This window comes from Heteronotia binoei, chromosome 15 (genome assembly GCF_032191835.1).
Source record: "Heteronotia binoei isolate CCM8104 ecotype False Entrance Well chromosome 15, APGP_CSIRO_Hbin_v1, whole genome shotgun sequence".
Lineage (NCBI taxonomy): Eukaryota > Metazoa > Chordata > Lepidosauria > Squamata > Gekkonidae > Heteronotia > Heteronotia binoei.
This window is the reverse complement of record NC_083237.1, coordinates 18,797,892-18,817,998: the sequence shown is the minus strand read 5'-3', so window position 1 is coordinate 18,817,998 and position 20,107 is coordinate 18,797,892.

Here is a 20,107-nt window from a genome sequence, read left to right as displayed (position 1 = left end):
CTGTGTTCGTGACTACTGTGTAGAGCAGGGGTAGCCAACGGTAGCTCTCCAGACATTTTTTGCCTACAACTCCCATCAGCCCAAGTCAGCACGGTTGATGGCTGGGGCTGATGGGAGTTGTAGGCAAAAAACATCTGGAGAGCTACCGTTGGCCACCCCTGGTGTAGAGTGTGCACTATCCCACCACCCAAACACACACCATGTATAAGATCTGGTAACTTTCTAAGCTAAGGAACTTGCCTTATGTTTAACATCTGATGGGGCATATAGAGAGAGAGGGACAGAGGAATTGTGTTTTATTTATTTATTTATTTATTTATTATTTATTACTTTGCATTTATATCCCGCCCTCTCCGCAAGCGGACTCAGGGCGGCTTACAGTATCATAAAAACAATCATTCCATAAAACATATAAAACCATAATACATTTATCAGTTTAAAACTATTACGCTATCTCGATCCAGTCTGGCGGTATTGGGTTCTGACTATGACCACCAGCTTCTGTAGGATGTCCGGTGGCAGCTCATTTTCAGTCAACCAGAAATGCCTGTCTAAACAGTTCGGTCTTACAGGCCCTGCGGAACGCCGACAGATCCCGCAGGGCCCTTATAGCTTCTGGGAGGGTGTTCCAGAGTTCTGGTGCTGCCACCGAGAAGGCCCTAGATCTTGTTGCACATAGCCTGGCTTCTTTTGGGCCAGGGGCAGACAGCAGATTTTTTGTCCCTGATCGCAGTGCTCTCTGGGGGATATATGGGGAAAGGCGGTCCCGTAGATAGGCAGGTCCCTGACCATAAAGGGCTTTAAAGGTTAATACCAACACCTTAAAGCGAACTCGGAACACAACAGGCAACCAGTGCAGCTCTCTCAGCACTGGCTGAATGTGCCCCCATCGTGGTAGCCCCATTAACAGCCGTGCCGCAGCGTTCTGCACTAGTTGTAGTCTCCGGGTTAGCGTCAGGGGTAGCCCCATGTAGAGAGCATTACAGTGATCTATTCTTGAGGTGACCGTAGCATGGATTACCGTCGCTAGGTCGCTGCGGTCCAGGTAAGGGGCCAGCTGCCGTGCTTGCCGAAGATGGAAAAAGGCAGATCTAACAGTGGCTGCCACCTGAGCCTCCATTGTAAGGGAGGACTCAAGGAGCACGCCTAAGCTCTTGACCTTGGGGACCGGTATTAGTGGCACCCCGTCAAGGGCCGGCAGCTGGATCTCTCTCCCCGGACCGCTTACCCATTTCTTTTTAATCCCTTGTTCACCCTAAGCTGTGCTAAAAGTATGCTTCTGAACATTTTTGCTTTAATAAATGCTTTATACCCAGGCTGTCAAACATGAAGCCCGAGAGACAGATCAGGCCCCCAGAAGGCTCCTATCAGGCCCTACTGTCATCTGCTTCCTTCTTCCTCTCTCTTGCTTCCTTCTGCATCACCGCTTGCTTTTTCAGGCTTGTTGAACCACACAGGAGCTACAGAGCAAAGCCTCTGTTTTCTCTATTGGCTGACCAGCACATGGAGCAACTTATGTATAGAGCTCACAATGCCCAGCCGTTTCATGTTTTCCCCTGGGTCTTAGGCTCAAAGCATTGACCATGAGACTTCTGCAATGGATGTCAATAAATCAAAGGTAGGCTTGCAACTTACAGACACACACCTGAACAACACCCGAACAGCATACTCAAGATAGCTACAGCACAGACATTGTCTCCAGATTTTGATGCAATAATTCAAAGCAAGAGGTGACAGTTATCAGAAACTGTTAGATAGAAAAAATATTGCAAGAGTGCTTATCTTTTAAGCGCATTTTACTTTAAGTTTTTTTTAAAAGATTATTTGTGTTTTTCCGTGTCCTTTATAAAGTTTATATCTCCACTACCTGGCATTACATTTTATGACATGCATGGCCCAGCCCGACAAGGTCTAATTTATGTCAGATCTGGCCCTCATAACAAATGAGTTTGATGCCCCTGCTTTACACAGTTTGATCTTTTTAGTGGTTCTCTGTGCTACACAGACCCCCACCATCTTGGACATGCCATTTTAGAAGGAGTACCAGGAGGAAGGGGAGGACAGTCAGTGGGCAAGTGGCTGTTCCCCCAGTGGTGCTCAAGGCAGTAAGCTGTTCCCATGGTAACCAGGTGCAGAGTAGATGCAAGGGCAAGGCCTCAGAACTTGGAAGGGAAGTTGGGAATCCTGACCATCACAAGGGCAATTGCTACAAAGGGCAGGTGGTGGTGGTGGTTAGGAAAGCCTTGGAAGGGAGGGTAGCACACGGCCTCAGAGCAGGACCATTCTGCTACAAAGTGGGTAGGAAACCCTCGTGGAAAGTGACCCAGAATACAGTGCTCTGCTTTTGAAGGGTCATGGATCCTACAGGATTTCAAAACGCTCGGGGGAACTGTAGGATCCCAAATATTTGTTCTCTTGAGGTTGCAGTGGGAATGTGGACTGTAAACCTTGAAGTTATTGAATTTTTACTTGTCATTGACCTCTTGTGGAAGTCACCCTACTGGTTTACCGCTGGGTGACCGGAAGGGGTCCAGGAGACATCTAGAATGACCTTGGCAGAGAACTCACACTAAATCTGACAGATGGTGGTATGGTGGTCTTTAGAAGACCCAGGGCTTTTTTTTGCAGGAACTCCTTTGCATATTAGGCCACACCCCCTGATGTAGCCAATCCTCCAAGTGCTTACAGGGCTCTTAGTACAGGGCCTGCTGTAAATTCCAGGAGGACTGGCTACATCAGGGGTACGTGGCCTAATATGCAAAGCAGTTCCTGTTTAAAAAAAAAAGCCCTGGAAAGACCTATAAAGCAGCAGGGCTTGCAGCAAAGAGATGTTATCACTACTACTGCATCAGAGGTGGCTTGTTATTGCCTGCCACTGCGTGGTGACTCTGGACTTCCTTGTACTCTCGCATCCACGTATCAACCGAGGTGTCCTCATTTAGCTTTAGAGATCAGGCAAGATCAAGCCAACCTGGGCTATCCTGGTCAAAGCTACAGTAATAAAATACATATTGTTATATTGCTCAGTGGCATTGTGAATTTACATCAAGATGTCTTCTCAAAATTGGATGATAATTTCATCTGCTGCATCTCCATCCCCAAAGACAAGCATTGAAGGATGTGACGCTCTGGGTTTCAGGGACTCTGCCAATGGAACTCGGGGAAGTAGTCTGGCCCAAGGCATGAAGTCCTTAGTATGGATGCAGGGAACCCTGGAAAATGCAAGCCTTGAGACCCCTTATGTTAGGAAGGGAGGAAAGCCTTGCAGAAGTAAGACATCTCCACTGCCCATATCAGGTATCATGACAGGAGCAAGCGAAATTCCATCATGTTCTCCAGGGTTTTTTTTGAGGAGGAACGCACAGGAACACTGTTCTGGTGGGCTTGGTGGCATAGGGTGTGGCATAATATGCAAATGAGTTCCTGCTGGGCTTTTTCTACAAAAAAAGCCTTACGTGAAACAATTGTGATATCAGCGGGTGTGGTCTAATATGCAAACGAGTCCCTGCTATCTAACTATGTGGAATAGTGTTGATTTCAGGGGGTGAGGCCTAATATGCAAATGAGTTCCAGCTGGGCCTTCTCTATAAAAAAAGCCCTGTTGTTCTCAATGGCATTTTGGGGAGAAAGGGATCATTCATGTTTCAAAGTCAGAAAAGGATTTATCTAATTTTCAGGAAATAACTATTCTGTATTTAGCGGATGACAGTAAAACCATCCCTATGATGTGTCTACACATATAAATTAGCATTATATAGAGAAACAATAATGATTTCCACATACAATTATTTTTATCGAACTAGTTGGAATGCATAAGAATTGTACAGTTGTGAGTGCCTTATAAAATAATGCAGAATTCATTTTATTGTATGTGTTACAGAATATATACTTGAAAAGTGCTTGCACAGTATTCTAGTGGAAATGTGTACTGTTGCCTTCCAGTGCACAAATGAGTCAGAAGCACTGAACAGGGATCTGTGCCTTTGTTGTCTAGCACTGACTGCATCAGCTTTATCTTGGAGATTACTGTGGCATGTTCTTCTTTTTTTACACGGTCACTGTTCTTTTCAAAAAGACCGCTTTTCTCCTCCATAATCGGAACAGCGCCTCCTTTACCTGATTATTCCTCAGACAGTAAATCAGGGGGTTGAGAAAGGGTGTTAAGGCAGTAGGGAAGAGTGCTACTGTCTTAATGACATTTGAATCCGTTTCTCCTCCTAGGTTTACATACAGCCCTACTGGAGGGCCATAATAAAGCGTGACCACCAACAAGTGGAATGATATGGTGGAGAAAGACTTTAACCAATTGCCTCTGCTAGAGTTTTTCATCAAAGTGACAATCACAGAACTGTAGGACAGCACAGTAAACAGGATGTTGCCGAGGATCACCACAACATCCATGAAAATCAGACTAATGAGGGGAGCCTTTGGTAGTGGAGGACAAGCTAAAGCCAGAATTGGCCCAGGGTCACACAAAAAATGGTCAATGATATTTGGACCACAGAAAGACATCTTGGAGATCAGTGTGACTGGAACAATGAATGCAAGGAAGCGGTTACTAGGATGTAGCAAAAATTTGGGGACATGATCTGTGGATATCGCAGTGGGTGGCAGATGACCAAGTACCGATCCAAGGCCATAGAGGAGAGGAAGAAGCATTCTGTACTGCCAAGAGAGAAGAAGATGTAGAACTGGAGGAAGCAGGAACTGAAGGAGATGATCTTGTTGGACAATGCCAGGTCTAAGAGCATTCAGGGCACAGTGGTGCTCACATAGCAGATCTCCAGCCAGGAGAAGTTGCTCAGGAGGATGTACATGGGAAGCCGGGACAAGCGGGTGTCAAGATGCACCAACGTAATGATGGTGATGTTCTCCGCCATGGCAAGCATGTAAAGAATAGTGAAAAAGGTGAGGAGCAGGAGTCGTTGCAGCTGCCCAACTTCAAAGCCCACCAAAATGAATTCCTGAACTGTCCTGTAGGTGAACTCCATCTGGAATTAGAGAACAGAGTCATCATTGCATACGATATACTCTTATCTGGCTATTTGTCTCCATAGAAAGAGAAATGCTAAAAAGACATGGCATCCAGTTAGGGAGAAAGGGGATGTCCACATTTCAGATCACATCCATTTAGTCATAGAATCATAGAGCTGAAAGGGACCTCCTGGCCATCTAGTCCAACCCCCTGCACAATGTAGGAAACTCACAAACACCTCCCCCTAAATCCACAGAATGTATTGTTCCTCTGGGTACTTATAAATAACAAATTATAAAGTGTAATAGCAAAACATGCGCATTGAGTAATCTTCTGCACAGGGTAGGTAGGAGTGAAGTTACTGCAAAAAGATGGTCACAACTTCCAAGCTCCAAATCTCAGAAATCAAAATGTCAACGGTTGTTTATTTTTTACTTCGGCTATTAAATCGCTGCCAAGAGTACTGTAAAATCAATCAATTAGAATTAAATTATGAGAAATCAAAAGCGTTAGTCTTCTCCAAATCTAGGAAGCAATATACTTGAAGGGTGAGTGACCACGAGCTCGAACAAGTAAAACACTTTAAGTACTTAGGTTTACATTTCCAGGTTACTACATCATGGACCCAACAATGCAAAGTAACGATTAATAATGCCAAAGCAAACGTTAACTCACTTCTGCGTTTTTGTTTCTCTGAAAAAGGGAATTAATATGTTCCAATTGTGCTCAAAGTTTTTAATTTGAAATCTGAACCTCAATTACTCTATGGAACCCCTATTTGGATTGATTCAATAAATAAAGCAGTTGAACAAGTACACTCAGGCTTTCTACAGAAGATTTTGGGTGTTCCATCTTGCGTACCATATGCTGCCTTATGCCTGGAATGTGGCCAAGATTTTATGACCGCAAGTGCGAGGTTTATGACCATTAAATTTTGGCTTCGATTGCACTATAGATCTGAGCCCTCTAGCTACTGTGGCCAAATCTTGACAGAATCTAATATTTCCCCATGGCTGGTGAATATTGAAAACAAACTAAGAACACTGATTATTTCCTTTGAATCTCTTCTCTCCCTTTCAGAATTAGAGGCAATGTGAACAATAAGGGACAGATTATTTGAGGTCGAGTTATCTGAACTGTACAATGCCGCTAGTGACATGCTCACCTCTTAGTCATGGGATCTTACCCACTGCTAGCTACTTTTACCAACTTCAGATTCCAGCATTACGCAGAATCTTTTCTCTTGCTCGGTTCAATGCCCTCCCTTCAGTGATTTTAACTGGGAGATCTAACAGTACACCTTTTGTTAACAGACTATGCCCTTGTGCAAGTGGGTCCCTTGAAACCGTGCCTCATGTGTTATTAGAATGCTTTTATTATGTTAATATTCAGCGTAGCATTTTATTGTTAATTCTTGATAGTATCTTAGCGCTTCTGGATTCATATAAACTGCTGTATCTATTAAACAACAAAGATGGGAACACAACTGATGCTGTGGCAATGTTTTTGCAGGCTGCTCTTCTTATACACAGTAATGTGTTGTAATTTAAATTTGTATTAGACAGATTGACTTATTTTTGTGCAGATTTTAGATCCTTTTATAATGTTCTTTTGTCTTGATTCATGTTGGCATGTTTTATCTATTTGTATACATATATGTTGAACAAAGCAGGAGTCAAGAAGCACCTTTAAGACCAACCAAGTTTTATTCAGAAGGTAAGCTTTCGTGTGCTCTCTAAGCACACTTCATCAGAAGAGGGGCTCGGGTATTGTGAGCTGAAATACAAGCAGTTTGTTGATTAAGTATGCAGACTGATCACATAGTAAACCAGTGTGGCTTGGCCATTTGGTCTGGATAGCCATAAAAGGTAATAAAGTCCTCTGCCAATTGGTGTTTCTGTAAATCTAGGTGAATCACAAAAGGAATGGGCAAGCCACGTTTACCATGTGATCAGTCTGCATACTTAATAAACCAATCTCTTAAATAGACATTCTGTATTGCTAGTACTGCTATATATCTTGTGCTTTCCAGTTAGGATGATGTGAGAGGTTTACAAAGTACATAGATCATGCCATCAAAACCAAAGGATGTGAAAAGCGGATTGTGTCTTTATGATTTCTATTTTCATGATTTTCTAGAACATGCCAGAATAAATGAATTGGTCTGAATTCACCGTGAAATAGCTGGCTTGTTTCACGCCACTTATGGCTAGCGTAACACCAGGTGTAAAATGAACACACAGAATGGAACTCTTCCACCAGAACCGAGATGATGACAGAGAACATGAGATGATGACAGAGAAATTGTCAGCATCAGCAGGAGTTTCAAAAGTTTCTATTCCATAAGAGAGTATACAAATACTAGTTTAGATAGATGCTCTGAAACTGGTGTTGGAGTGGGGAAAGAGAGGGAGAGAAGGGAAATCAATCAAAACACATTTTAATTTTTTTCACAGACCTGGGAATGATCAGGAGGGATTTTGTGAGAGGAAATGTCTGGTCTTTCAATTGTTCAGTGCACTGAATGAGAGACCCTCCTTGCGAGCAGTCAGGAAATTTACTGCCTTCCACTATCAATGTCTTTCAAAGTTTTTATTCATGATCCTTCCCACCATTTTCTTTGTCATATATCTTATGAGAACATCTCTTGGTAAGTTATTTTTCTTGGCAAAAAGTGAGAATCATGAAGGAGCTGCCAAGGCAAGTGATAAACAATAGAAGAATATATAAAAAGTTGACAGAAAAATTGAGAGACAATGGAATGAGGTTTAGATGGAAAATACCTGAAGGTTTGAGCTTTGAACTCCAGGGGAAGAGAATCACAATTACAAATGCTCAGGAACGGCGTAGATTTTTTGACGAAAATAAAGAATTTGCACCATGATGGATTACAAATTATTGTCTTGGAATGTTAATGGACTAAATTCACCACAAAAAAGAAGGGCAACATTTCATTGGATTAAGAAACAAAACTGTAATATAATTGTTTGCAAGACGTGCTTATCAAACAAAAGGATTATCGATTTTTATGGAACAAACAATTGATAATGGGAGATTTTTTATGGAATAGTTAAGAACTCATTGGACAGGTCTGGAGGGAAAAAAATAATAGCAAAGAAAAAAAATTGCCAAAGTCTTTTTTGGAATTGGTTAAACAAGAAAATTTGGAAGATATATGGAGGAAATTGAATCCTGAAGTTCGGGACTATACTTTTTTTTCAGCAAAACACAAAACTTTTTCTAGGATTGACATGTTGTGGGGAACTAAAGATTTAGGTCTTATAACAACGAAGATAGAGATTTTGCCTAAAAATTGGGGCTGATCATAACCCAATAATGTGGATTACAAAATTGTCCAAGAAGTTGAGAAGATGGAGATTAAATGAAGATTTGCTACAGAATAAAGAAACAGTGGTAGATGGAAGAGAAGTGGTTACTCAAGAGGGAATAAAAAGATAATTCTTTAAGTGCTATGCCAAATTGTTTAAAGGTGTTAAAATAAAGAAAGAGAAGATGGATGAGTATTTACAAAAGATAAAAATAGAGCCCTTAACTGAAAATATGTGAAAAGTTTTGAATGATCTAATTGAAAAAATAGAAATTTAAGCAGCAATTAACGCAATGAAAAATGGGAAAGCACCAGGGCCAGATGGATATACAGCTAAATATTTTAAAACCTTTAAAGATGAATTAATACCAAAACTGCAGAAGTTGATGAATACGATAAGAGTAAAAGGTAATGTACCAAACACATGGAAAGAAGCTGTTATTTCGTTGATACCCAAGGAAGATAGAGATTCACGAATGTAAAAAATTATAGACCAATTTTGCTATTAAATAATGACTATAAGATATTTACAAGAATCTTGGCAGAATGGCTTAAATAACATTTGATAAACTTTATAAAGGAAGATCAAGCAGGGTTTCTTCCCAAAAGACAAATAAGAGACAATATCAGAACTGTTGTAAATATTGTAGAATATTATGAAAGACATCCAGAAAAAGAAGTAGCATTATTCTTTGCAGATGCAGAGAAAGCATTTGACAATTTAAATTGGGACTTTATGTTTGCAGTAATGGAAAAAATGGAGCTGGGAGAAAGTTTTATAAGAATGATAAAAGCAATATACTCTGAACAAAGTGCAAGGTTGTTGTGACGGAAAGCAATGGGTTAAGCATAAGCTGAAGACGCACAGGGCTGCGTCAGGTGACCTGAGGGTGGGGGCAAAGTGCTCTGAGCTCTCAGGGAGGGAAAAAAAGTTAGTTTAGTGGGAGAAACTGCTGAGGCAGGAGTTCAGTCAGTTGGAGTCTGACAGAGTGGAGGCCTGTCAGAGAAGTCTGTCAGTGGGGACCTGACAGAGACTGAGAGGGTCAGTTAGTGCCGGCCAGAAGGGCTAAGAGGGCAGTTGATCCTGTGAAGAAGCTGGAGACGGGGAAGTCTTCCAGAGACTGCCAGCTGGACAAAACCAGCCAAGAGGGCTGTGTGTGTGTGAGTCAGTTAAGACCAGAATGGTCACAGACACCGGGAAACTACTCTAAAGATCTAGTGAGGAGGCTGAGGGAGTGGATGTGGGTCTGAGACACCAAGAAGGGCTGAGAGGAGAGACTCCAGTCGAGGGGTGAGACTAGACACATCAATCCCAAGAGGCCAGACCTTGGCTAGAGGTGGAGAGTGAGTGAAAGGGAACGGTGAACTGTGTAACTGTGAAAGATCCAAGAAAGTAAAAGTGATTGAAAAGCCTGAAACAGAACAAACGTATAAGCCTGTGTAAATATCTCCCATATCCCCAGTTAAGACTTTTTGTTACAATAAATCTGTGGTTTAAGTTAAAGTTCTCGTGAGCCTATATATTTTGTGGGAAGAATAAACAAAGCTGCTGGGGTCCCATCAACAGAACAAGTAAAAATACCCCGAAGAGACGAAAATATAGAGATCCAGTGAGGACGTGAGGTGGGCGCTGCGATAATTGGTTGCCAGCGTCGGGATTTCGAAGAAAAACCCCAAAATAAGTGTCACTAAGAGACACAGAAAGTAGAGGGACACTGCAGTAAAGGAATTAAGACAGATTTGTGAAAAATTCCTGTCAGAAATGGCTCCTCCTAAGAGAACTACCACAGCCACGGGGGATGGGCAGACACAAGAAGAGATTCCTGAGGAGAATCCTAGTCAGAGCATAGAGGCTATGAAAATACAGTTGGAATTGGCCAGAATAGAGGCAGAAAAAGAAATTCAGATGGCCAAGATTCAAGCAGAACACAGAGAAAGGGAAGCAGAGAGAGAACACAGAGAAAGGGAAGCGGAGAGAGAACGCAGAGAGAGGGAAGCGGAAAGAGAGAGAGAACATGAGGAAAAAATGTACAGTTTGAAACTCCAGGAGATTCAGGGAAGGCCTGAGTTTCAACGTGATACTAGAAATGAGAGGCGACTCACAGTAGAACAAAAGAAATTCCCCAAGTACCAAAAAGGGGATGATGTAGAAGCTTTTTTGTTTAATTTTGAAAGAACATGTAAAGATTTAAGAGTTGCTGATGAGGACAGAATGATTTATTTGAGACCTCAGATCTGTGGAGAGTTGAGTGAAATCTACTCTGAACTGAGGGATGAGGAAACTTCTGATTATCAATTGTACAAGGAAAGGGTCAGAGTCCGCTTTGGCTTAACAGCAGAGCAAAGCAGGAAAAAATTTAGAGAAATCAGAAGGAAGCCTGGAGAAACATACTCTCAACTAGGTTGTCGGTTAGACAGAGCCCTGAACAGATGGGTAGAAGGGAGTAAAGTTTCCACTTTAGAGGACCTGAAAAACTTAGTGGGCTTGGAACAGTTTTATAACCAAGTCCCCTCTCAGTATAGGTGGGTTCTGAGAGACAAGAAATTGAAGACAGTAGAAGAAGCAGCTATGATTCTAGATGAGATTGAATCAGATCTAGGGAGATCAATGTGGACTGCTCCAACTAAAAAACCCCGAGTCTGGAACTCTCCAGAGAAGTCTGGGGCGGGTAACAACAACCCTGCAAACCGGTACAGTCCACCTCCATACAGGAAGACTCAGGCTGCTTGTTTCCAATGTGGGACAATAGGGCACTATGCCAGGTTTTGCCCAGAAAAAGGAAAAAAGACCCCACCAGCTCTCTCTCTCGGCTTGGCTTCGCGAACGAAGATTTAAGAAGGGTGCAATAGTCCACGTTTGCTGCAGGCTCGCTGGTGGCTGACAAGACCAATGTGGGACAGGCAGGTCCGGCCACAGCGGCTGCAGGGAAAAGTCTGATTTAGGGTTGGTCCTGTAGCAGTGCGATTCTTCCTCAATCTCCTTTTGTCCTCAAGACCAGCTATGCGTGCGTTCTCAAAGGAAGAGACAGCCTGGTGGATGGTGTGCCTCCATGCTTTGCGATCTGAGGCTAGGTCAGACCACTGGTGATGGTTGATGTGACAGGTGCTAAGGGATTTCTTCAAGGAGTCCTTGTACCTCTTCTTTGGTGCCCCTCTATTTCGATGGCCGGTGGAGAGTTCGCCATACAGGGCAATCTTGGGAAGGCGGTGGTTTTCCATCCTAGAAATATGCCCTGCCCAGCGCAGCTGCGTCTTCAACAGCAGTGCCTCGATGCTTGTAACTTCCGCCCGCTTGAGGACTTCAGTGTTGGTCACAAAGTCACTCCAGTGGATGTTGAGGATGGTGCGAAGGCAGCGCTGATGAAAGCGCTCAAGGAGTCGCAGGTGATGACGGTATAAAACCCACGATTCGGAGCCATAGATGAGGGTTGTCATCACAACTGCTTTGTAAACATTGATCTTTGTGCCTTTTTTCAGATGCTTGTTGCTCCACACTCTTTTGTGCAGTCGGCCAAATGCACGGTTTGCCTTTGCCAGCCTGTTATCAATCTCCTTGTCGATCTTGGCATCTGAGGAGATGATGCACCCCAGGTAGCTGAACTGCTGGACTGTCTTCAGAACTGATTCACCCACAGTGATGCAGGGAGGGTGATAATCTTCCTGGGGTGCAGGCTGGTGGAGAACTTCTGTCTTCTTCAGACTAACTTCTAGGCCGAATAGCTTGGCAGCCTCTGCAAAGCAGGACGTCATATGCTGCAGAGCTGATACCGAGTGGGAGACGAGTGCAGCATCATCAGCAAACAGTAGCTCTCGGATGAGTTTTTCCATTGTCTTGGAGTGTGCCTTTAGTCGCCTCAGGTTGAACAGGCTGCCATCAGTGCGATAGCGGATGGAGACACCATCGTCCTCATCTAGATCTACTGCGGCTCTTTGAAGCATCATGCTAAAGAAGATCGTAAAGAGAGTTGGCGCGAGAACGCAGCCTTGCTTTACACCTGTGCCTATTGGGAAGGGCTCCGAGAGGTCGTTGCAGTGTCTGACTTGGCCTCGCTGGTCTTCGTGTAGCTGGATGATCATGCTGAGGAACCTTGGGGGACATCCTAAACGTTCCAAGATTTGCCACAGGCCTTTCCTGCTAACAGTATCGAAAGCTTTGGTAAGGTCGACAAAAGTCACATGCAGAGCCTTGTTCTGTTCCCTGCATTTCTCTTGGAGCTGCCTGAGAACAAATACCATGTCGGTGGTGCTCCTGTTAGCTCTGAAGCCGCACTGGCTCTCTGGGAGGAGTTCTTCTGCAATGGTGGGCACCAGTCTGTTCAGGAGTATTCTGGCAAGGATTTTGCCTGCGATGGAGAGCAGGGTTATCCCCCGGTAGTTGGAGCAGTCTGACTTTTCCCCTTTGTTCTTGTATAGGGTGATGATGATTGCATCGCGAAAGTCCTGTGGTAATTTGCCTTGTTCCCAGCAGGTGACAAGTACTTTGTGAAGTGAGCTATGTAGTACTGTGCCCCCATGCTTCCAGATCTCTGGTGGAATTCCATCAACTCCTGCTGCCTTGCCACTTTTCAGTTGCTTGATGGCTTTAACAGTCTCTTCTAGGGTGGGGATCTCATCCAACTCTGTTTTCACCGGTTGAAGTGGGGTGAGGTGGATTGCTGAATCTTGAACTACGCGGTTGGCACTGAAGAGAACCTGAAAATACTCTGACCACCGGTTCAGTATGGATGCCTTGTCTGTGAGGAGCACTTGGCCGTCTGCACTATGCAAGGGACTCTGAGCCTGATATGATGGACCATATACTGCCTTCAGGGCTTCGTAGAACCCTCTTAAATCACCAGTGTCTGCACACAGCTGGGTTCTCTCTGCAAGCTTGGTCCACCACTCGTTCTGAATGTCTCGAAGCTTGCGCTGGAGGTTGCTACATGCAGCGCGAAAGGTTGCTTTTTTCCCAGGACAGGAGGGCTGAGCAAGATGTGCTTGGTAGGCAGATCTCTTTTTTGCCAGTAATTCTTGGATCTCTTGATTGTTCTCATCAAACCAGTCCTTGTTCTTCCTTGTGGAGAACCCGAGGACTTCTTCAGAGATCTGCAGGACGGTAGTTTTTAGGTGTTCCCAGAGTGCTTCTGGAGAAGGGTCTGTGGGGCAACTGAGGTCCTCAATTCTTGACTGGAGTTTTGCCTGGAAGGCAGCTTTAACTTCGGCTGACTGGAGGCTGCCAACCTGAAACTTCCTCCGAGGGATACCTCCTCTCCTGGGTGTGGGTTTAAAGTGAAGACGGAGATTGCAGCGTACAAGACGATGATCCGTATGACATTCTGCGCTGGGCATTACTCGGGTGTGTAAGACATCTCGAAGGTCTCTCTGGCGCACCAGAATGTAGTCGATAAGGTGCCAATGCTTGGACCGTGGGTGCATCCAGGTTGTCTTCAGACTGTTCTTCTGCTGGAAGATAGTGTTGGTGATGGTGAGCTGGTGCTCCATGCAGAATTCTAGCAGGAGGCGCCCGTTGTCATTGCAGTTGCCAATGCCATGTTTGCCAAGTACTCCTTTCCAGGCTTCCGAGTCTTTACCTACTCTGGCATTGAAGTCGCCAAGGATGATCACCTTGTCCTCTGTAGGGGTTTTCCGTACGAGGTTGCGTAGATCAGCATAGAACTTGTTCTTTTCTGCAGGATCTGCTTGAAGGGTTGGGGCATACACACTGAAGAGTGTTGCATGCTGCTTGTTTTGAAGTGGGAGGCGCATGGACATGATGCGATCTGAGTGACCTGTTGGAAGGTTTTCGAGTTTGGAGGCAATGGAGTTCCTGACCATGAAGCCAACGCCAGAAAGGCGGCTCTCAGCCTTTGACTTACCCGACCAGTAGAGGGTATAGCCAGCACCGTGTTCTTGAAGACTACCTTCCTCAGGGAAACGGACCTCACTGAGAGCTGCTATGTCGATATTCAACCTGAGAAGTTCGTGGGCAACTAGAGCAGAGCGTCGTTCAGGGCGACCACTGCCTACTGTGTCAAGCATGGTTCTGATGTTCCAACACGCAAGCTTTAGTCTTTGCACACTTTGTGAGGCAGGTGCATGCCTTTTCTTTGTTGTTATTTTTCGACCGCAAGTAAGGATGCCCGTTGACCGCGGCTAGCCAACTGGGGTGGGGGAGACGAGCTTTGTTTAGGCCACCTTTTCTAGGCCCCTCTCCGTGTGGAGCAAGCAGTGCTGTCCCTAGATAAGGCTGCTTGGTCGTTCAGGGTGCTGCCGAAAGATGCTTTCGTCTCCGGGTTAGCATCAGGCGACCAATATCCTGAACCGCCTACATGCAGGATTGGGACTGCGGCTTCCAGTGGCACCTTCCACCTGCCGTTTCGCCCCTTGCCTATCGCTGCAGGACTTGATGCGTTGTGAGTTGTGTGTGTGGATATGCCCTTCAGGCCTGCGCAGAGGAATTTTTTAGGTGAAGCGCAGTGTGCGCGGTACTGGCTCCACCCTTTCACCTGGGGGTCATCTGCCATGGCCCAGTAAGCCGGGACGCCGGCAGTGAGTCCTCCAGGTGGTAGGTGTTACATTAACGAGCTCTATCTGCCCGGGTTTGATGTTAGAGTTTTCCTTCTCTTAGGCTGACGAGGTTGGTGGGCCCAGCCTGCCCATCCGGTTATACCGCCGGACAATTTGGTCGCACCATGACGTAGCAAACTCTGTGAAAAACGGGGGGGGGACCAGCGAGAAGGTGTTGCTACGGATGCAGTAATGCAGGAGAGGCCATTGCAGTGACCATCTGCCAGGCATAGCCAGACAGTGACCACGCGGCGTTCACTACACCGGGAGAGGAGAGGCTATGTATTGCATAGTCAACAGAGTCAACAGAAAGAAGCAGATACAGAAAGGTACAGAGTCAACAGAAAGAAGCAGAAACAAACCTCTCACTTCCAGAGAACACACCACCAGAAAGACCCGCTAGTGTTCTGAAAGTGTGGAAGGTACAGGAAAGCTTGGATGAGGAATATACTGAGACTGTGACAGTAAATGACAAGGAAGTCAAGGCTTATAGGGACACAGGGGCGCGTGTTACCCTAATACAGCCAGAATTAGTAAAAAGTCATCAGTATTTGCCTGGGAAAACTTACACCATAAAAGGCATTAAAGGACCTACATTTGAAGTGGCCCTGGCAGAAGTTCCTATCAAGTATAGAGAGTTCCAAGGTGATTGGATTGTGGGAGTCCTGAGTGACATAGGAACATCGCTTTTATTGGGCAATGATTTGGCTTCTGAGTTAAAGAGACAGCAAGCTAATCCTGTAAACATTGTTACCAGAAGCAGGCCAGAAGCAGCTCCTGAGGTGTGTGTACAGCAACCAGCAGAAGAAGAGGAAACAATGTTGCAGACCATCCCTGCTGCAGAATTCCTCAGAGAGCAGCAACAAGATGACAGCCTGAAGGAACTATGGCAGAGAACTGGGGAGATGACAGAAGAAGAGTGGGAGAGCATGTTTGGCTCTTTGGAACCCTCTGAGGTGGCCCAACCAGTGAGCAGAGGACATAGCCAAGCAACAGAGCAAGAAACCGTCCAGACCAGCGAGCCTTTTCTATTAGAGTCGTCAGTTGGCAGGTGTGCTCCTTTGTTATCCTCTCCCAAGACAACTAATGGAACTGTTGTCCAAGCTAGGAAACCAACTGTACAAGTTTTGAGCAGTATGGCTTCCCCATCCACAGACCAGCTATGCATCACCACTGATGAAACAGAATTGCAGCGGCTCATTCAGCAGAAGCAAGAACAATGCACCGCCGGAAGAATTGCCAAGCAGATGATGGAGACTGCAGACCACATGAGAAGATCGCAACGACGGCAGAAGCAGTGGTACGACTCCAAGTCCAGAGACAGAGAGTTCAAGCCAGGAGACAGAGTGCTGGTGTTGAAGCCCAGGAAGAAGAACAAGTTAGATGTGGCCTGGGAGGGACCTTATACCATCACCCATAAGGTCTCCAACGTGAACTATGTAGTGAATTTAAGTGAAGATGGTGAACAATGTAAAGTGTTCCATGTAAATATGTTAAAACCTTATTTTGACAGGGGTAATTTGGTTTTAATTGCAAAGAAGGGAGAGTGTGCGGGAACTGAATTGTCGGGTTGGGGGAAAATATCCCAGGAAGAGACCCTTAAGGAGGTTCAGTTCACCCCTTCTCTTAATGGAGAACAAAGAGGCCAGTTACAAACAATATTGGGAGGGTACAAAACAATTTTTTCAGATGTACCAGGTAAGACAAACCTAGCGTGTCACAAGATTGACACAGGGGATTCGAGGCCTGTAGCACTCCAACCATATAGAGTGACCGGCCCGAATGCCAAGTATGTACAGCAGGAGGTAGAAGAAATGTTGAAATTGGGTTTGATTGTACCATCAGAAAGTCCGTGGGCCTCACCTGTAGTCCTAGTACCCAAACCGGACAAAACTATAAGGTTTTGTGTGGACTACAGGAGGTTGAATAAAATCACAGTACCGGATGTGTATCCAATGCCTCGCATAGACGAGTTGGTCGAGACAATTGGAGCTGCCAATTTTATTACCACCTTAGATTTGACAAAAGGTTATTGGCAGGTAGCTATGGATCCTAAAGATCAGCAGAAAACAGCTTTTGTAACCAAAGAGGGACTCTTTGAGTTTACTGTATTACCATTTGGGTTAAGGAACGCTCTCTCCACGTTCCAAAGATTAATTGATAAGATGTTAGTAGGACTGAAAGAATTTGCTCTTGCATATATTGACGATATTGCTATTTACAGTGCTACATGGAAGGAACACTTGCAGCATGTGGCCATTGTGTTACAACGAGTGAAAGATGCGGGTCTCACCATCAAAGCATCTAAGTGTCAACTAGCCATGGCCGAGGTTAAGTATTTAGGGCATGTGCTAGGAGGAGGTAAGATCAAAGCAGATTGGGGAAAGGTGCAAGTCATACATGAGTGGCCTAGACCTCAAACCAAGAAACAAATACGAGCATTTTTGGGCGTAGTAGGATACTACAGAAGGTTCATACCTGAGTTTAGCACAATAGCAGCACCGCTATGTGAGTGCACCAAGAAGAAGAACCCTGATCCAGTAATCTGGAATGCAGAGTGTCAAAAAGCGTATGAACATCTGAAAGTGGTTCTGACCACTGAGCCAGTGTTGAAAACTCCAGAGTTTTCAAAGGAGTTTACCCTCTTTACTGATGCATCTAATGTTGGGGTAGGAGCAACACTAAGTCAGCAAGGAGAGGAAGGACTGTATCATCCAGTTCTGTATTTGAGTAGGAAGTTATTGGACCGAGAGCAACACCTCTCAGTAATTGAAAAAGAGTGTTTAGCGATTGTGTGGGCAATAGGTAAATTGAAACCATACCTATGGGGAAGGAAGTTTACACTGTGTACAGATCATTCTCCCCTGAAATGGTTGAACCAGGTTAAAGATACGAACAGCAAACTCATAAGATGGAGTTTACAGCTCCAAGATTACAACTTTGACATCCAGCATATCCCTGGGAAGCAAAATGTGATAGCAGATGCACTATCAAGAAGAATGTAAAATTTTAAAAGTCTGTTTGTATGGTAATGTTATAGAAGATATGAAGAATGTATATAATTTTGAAGTTGGTGTTATGACAAAAGTGTTATAACGTAGTGTAACCCAAGCAAGTGTGCCCATGTCCCATTGCTCAGCAAAAGGCTGAGACCTTTCGCCTTGCGCAATGTCTCAAAAGGGGGAGGGACATGTGACGGAAAGCAATGGGTTAAGCATAAGCTGAAGACGCACAGGGCTGCGTCAGGTGACCTGAGGGTGGGGGCAAAGTGCTCTGAGCTCTCAGGGAGGGAAAAAAAGTTAGTTTAGTGGGAGAAACTGCTGAGGCAGGAGTTCAGTCAGTTGGAGTCTGACAGAGTGGAGGCCTGTCAGAGAAGTCTGTCAGTGGGGACCTGACAGAGACTGAGAGGGTCAGTTAGTGCCGGCCAGAAGGGCTAAGAGGGCAGTTGATCCTGTGAAGAAGCTGGAGACGGGGAAGTCTTCCAGAGACTGCCAGCTGGACAAAACCAGCCAAGAGGGCTGTGTGTGTGTGAGTCAGTTAAGACCAGAATGGTCACAGACACCGGGAAACTACTCTAAAGATCTAGTGAGGAGGCTGAGGGAGTGGATGTGGGTCTGAGACACCAAGAAGGGCTGAGAGGAGAGACTCCAGTCGAGGGGTGAGACTAGACACATCAATCCCAAGAGGCCAGACCTTGGCTAGAGGTGGAGAGTGAGTGAAAGGGAACGGTGAACTGTGTAACTGTGAAAGATCCAAGAAAGTAAAAGTGATTGAAAAGCCTGAAACAGAACAAACGTATAAGCCTGTGTAAATATCTCCCATATCCCCAGTTAAGACTTTTTGTTACAATAAATCTGTGGTTTAAGTTAAAGTTCTCGTGAGCCTATATATTTTGTGGGAAGAATAAACAAAGCTGCTGGGGTCCCATCAACAGAACAAGTAAAAATACCCCGAAGAGACGAAAATATAGAGATCCAGTGAGGACGTGAGGTGGGCGCTGCTATAGTTGTGTATAAATGCAGACCTTACAGAAGATATGAAAATTAGCAAAGGTACTAGACAAGGCTGTCCGCTTTCACCACTGTTGTTTATAAAGACTCTTGAAATATTACTGATGCAGATCCAAGAAGAAAAAGATATAGACGGTTTAAGAATAAAAGGATTTACTTACAAATACTGAGCTTTTGCTGATGATATAATGTTTATAAATGAAAACCCCATCCATGTTACACCTTTGCTGTTAGCTAAAATACAAGAATATGGGGAGTTGGCATGACTTTTTATTAATAGAGAAAAATCAAAAATTCTGTGTAAAAATATGCAGATGAACAAGCAACAAGAATTACAGAGACTAACGGGCTGTGAAGTCACTTCCAAGGTAAAGTACCTAGGGATGGAGATTACAATGAAAAATATTGATCTGTTTAAAAATAATTATGAGAAGTTATGGCGTAAAATGGATGAAGACATGCTAAAATGGAACAAGCTTAATTTGTCATTGTTGGGTAGAATATCTGCAATTAAAATGAATATCTTACCAAGAATAATGTATTTGTTTCAAACTATTCCTATTGTGAAGGATGGCAAACAATTTGATAAGTGGCCAAGGAAAATCTCAGAATTTGTGTGGGCTGGGAAGAAACCAAGGATTAAAATGAAAATTTTGACAGATGCAAAAGAGAGAGGTGGGTTTCAACTACCATATTTAAAATTATATCAGGAAGCAGTTTGTTTAGTGTGGATGAAAGAATGGATAACGTTGTTAAATAAAAAACGTTTAGTGCTGGAAGGTCACGGAAATAAATTTGGCTGGCACGCGTATTTGTATTATGGAAAAAAGAAGATGGACGGTTTTTTCTCTTACCATTATATAAGAAATAATTTGCTAAATACATAGATGAAATACAAGAAATATGGAGATGAGAGAAGACCGTTATGGATAGTGCCAGCTGAAGTAATAAAAATAACGGCTGAGATAGGAGAAGAAAAGTGGTTGTCATATAATCAATTATTAAAAATACAAAGTGGCAAAATAGAACTGAAAACTGCTGAAGAGTTGAATCATAAATACGATTGGTTTCAAATGCAACAAATAAAGAGCTTGGTGGAGAATGATATTAAAACTGAAGGAATAAGGAAAGAGCAAACAGAAATGGAAAAAGTTCTGCTTGGAGACAATGATAAATTAATTTCAAAAGTATATAAATTACTTCGACAATGGTCTACCGAAGATGAAGTAGTGAAATCTCAAAGGATTA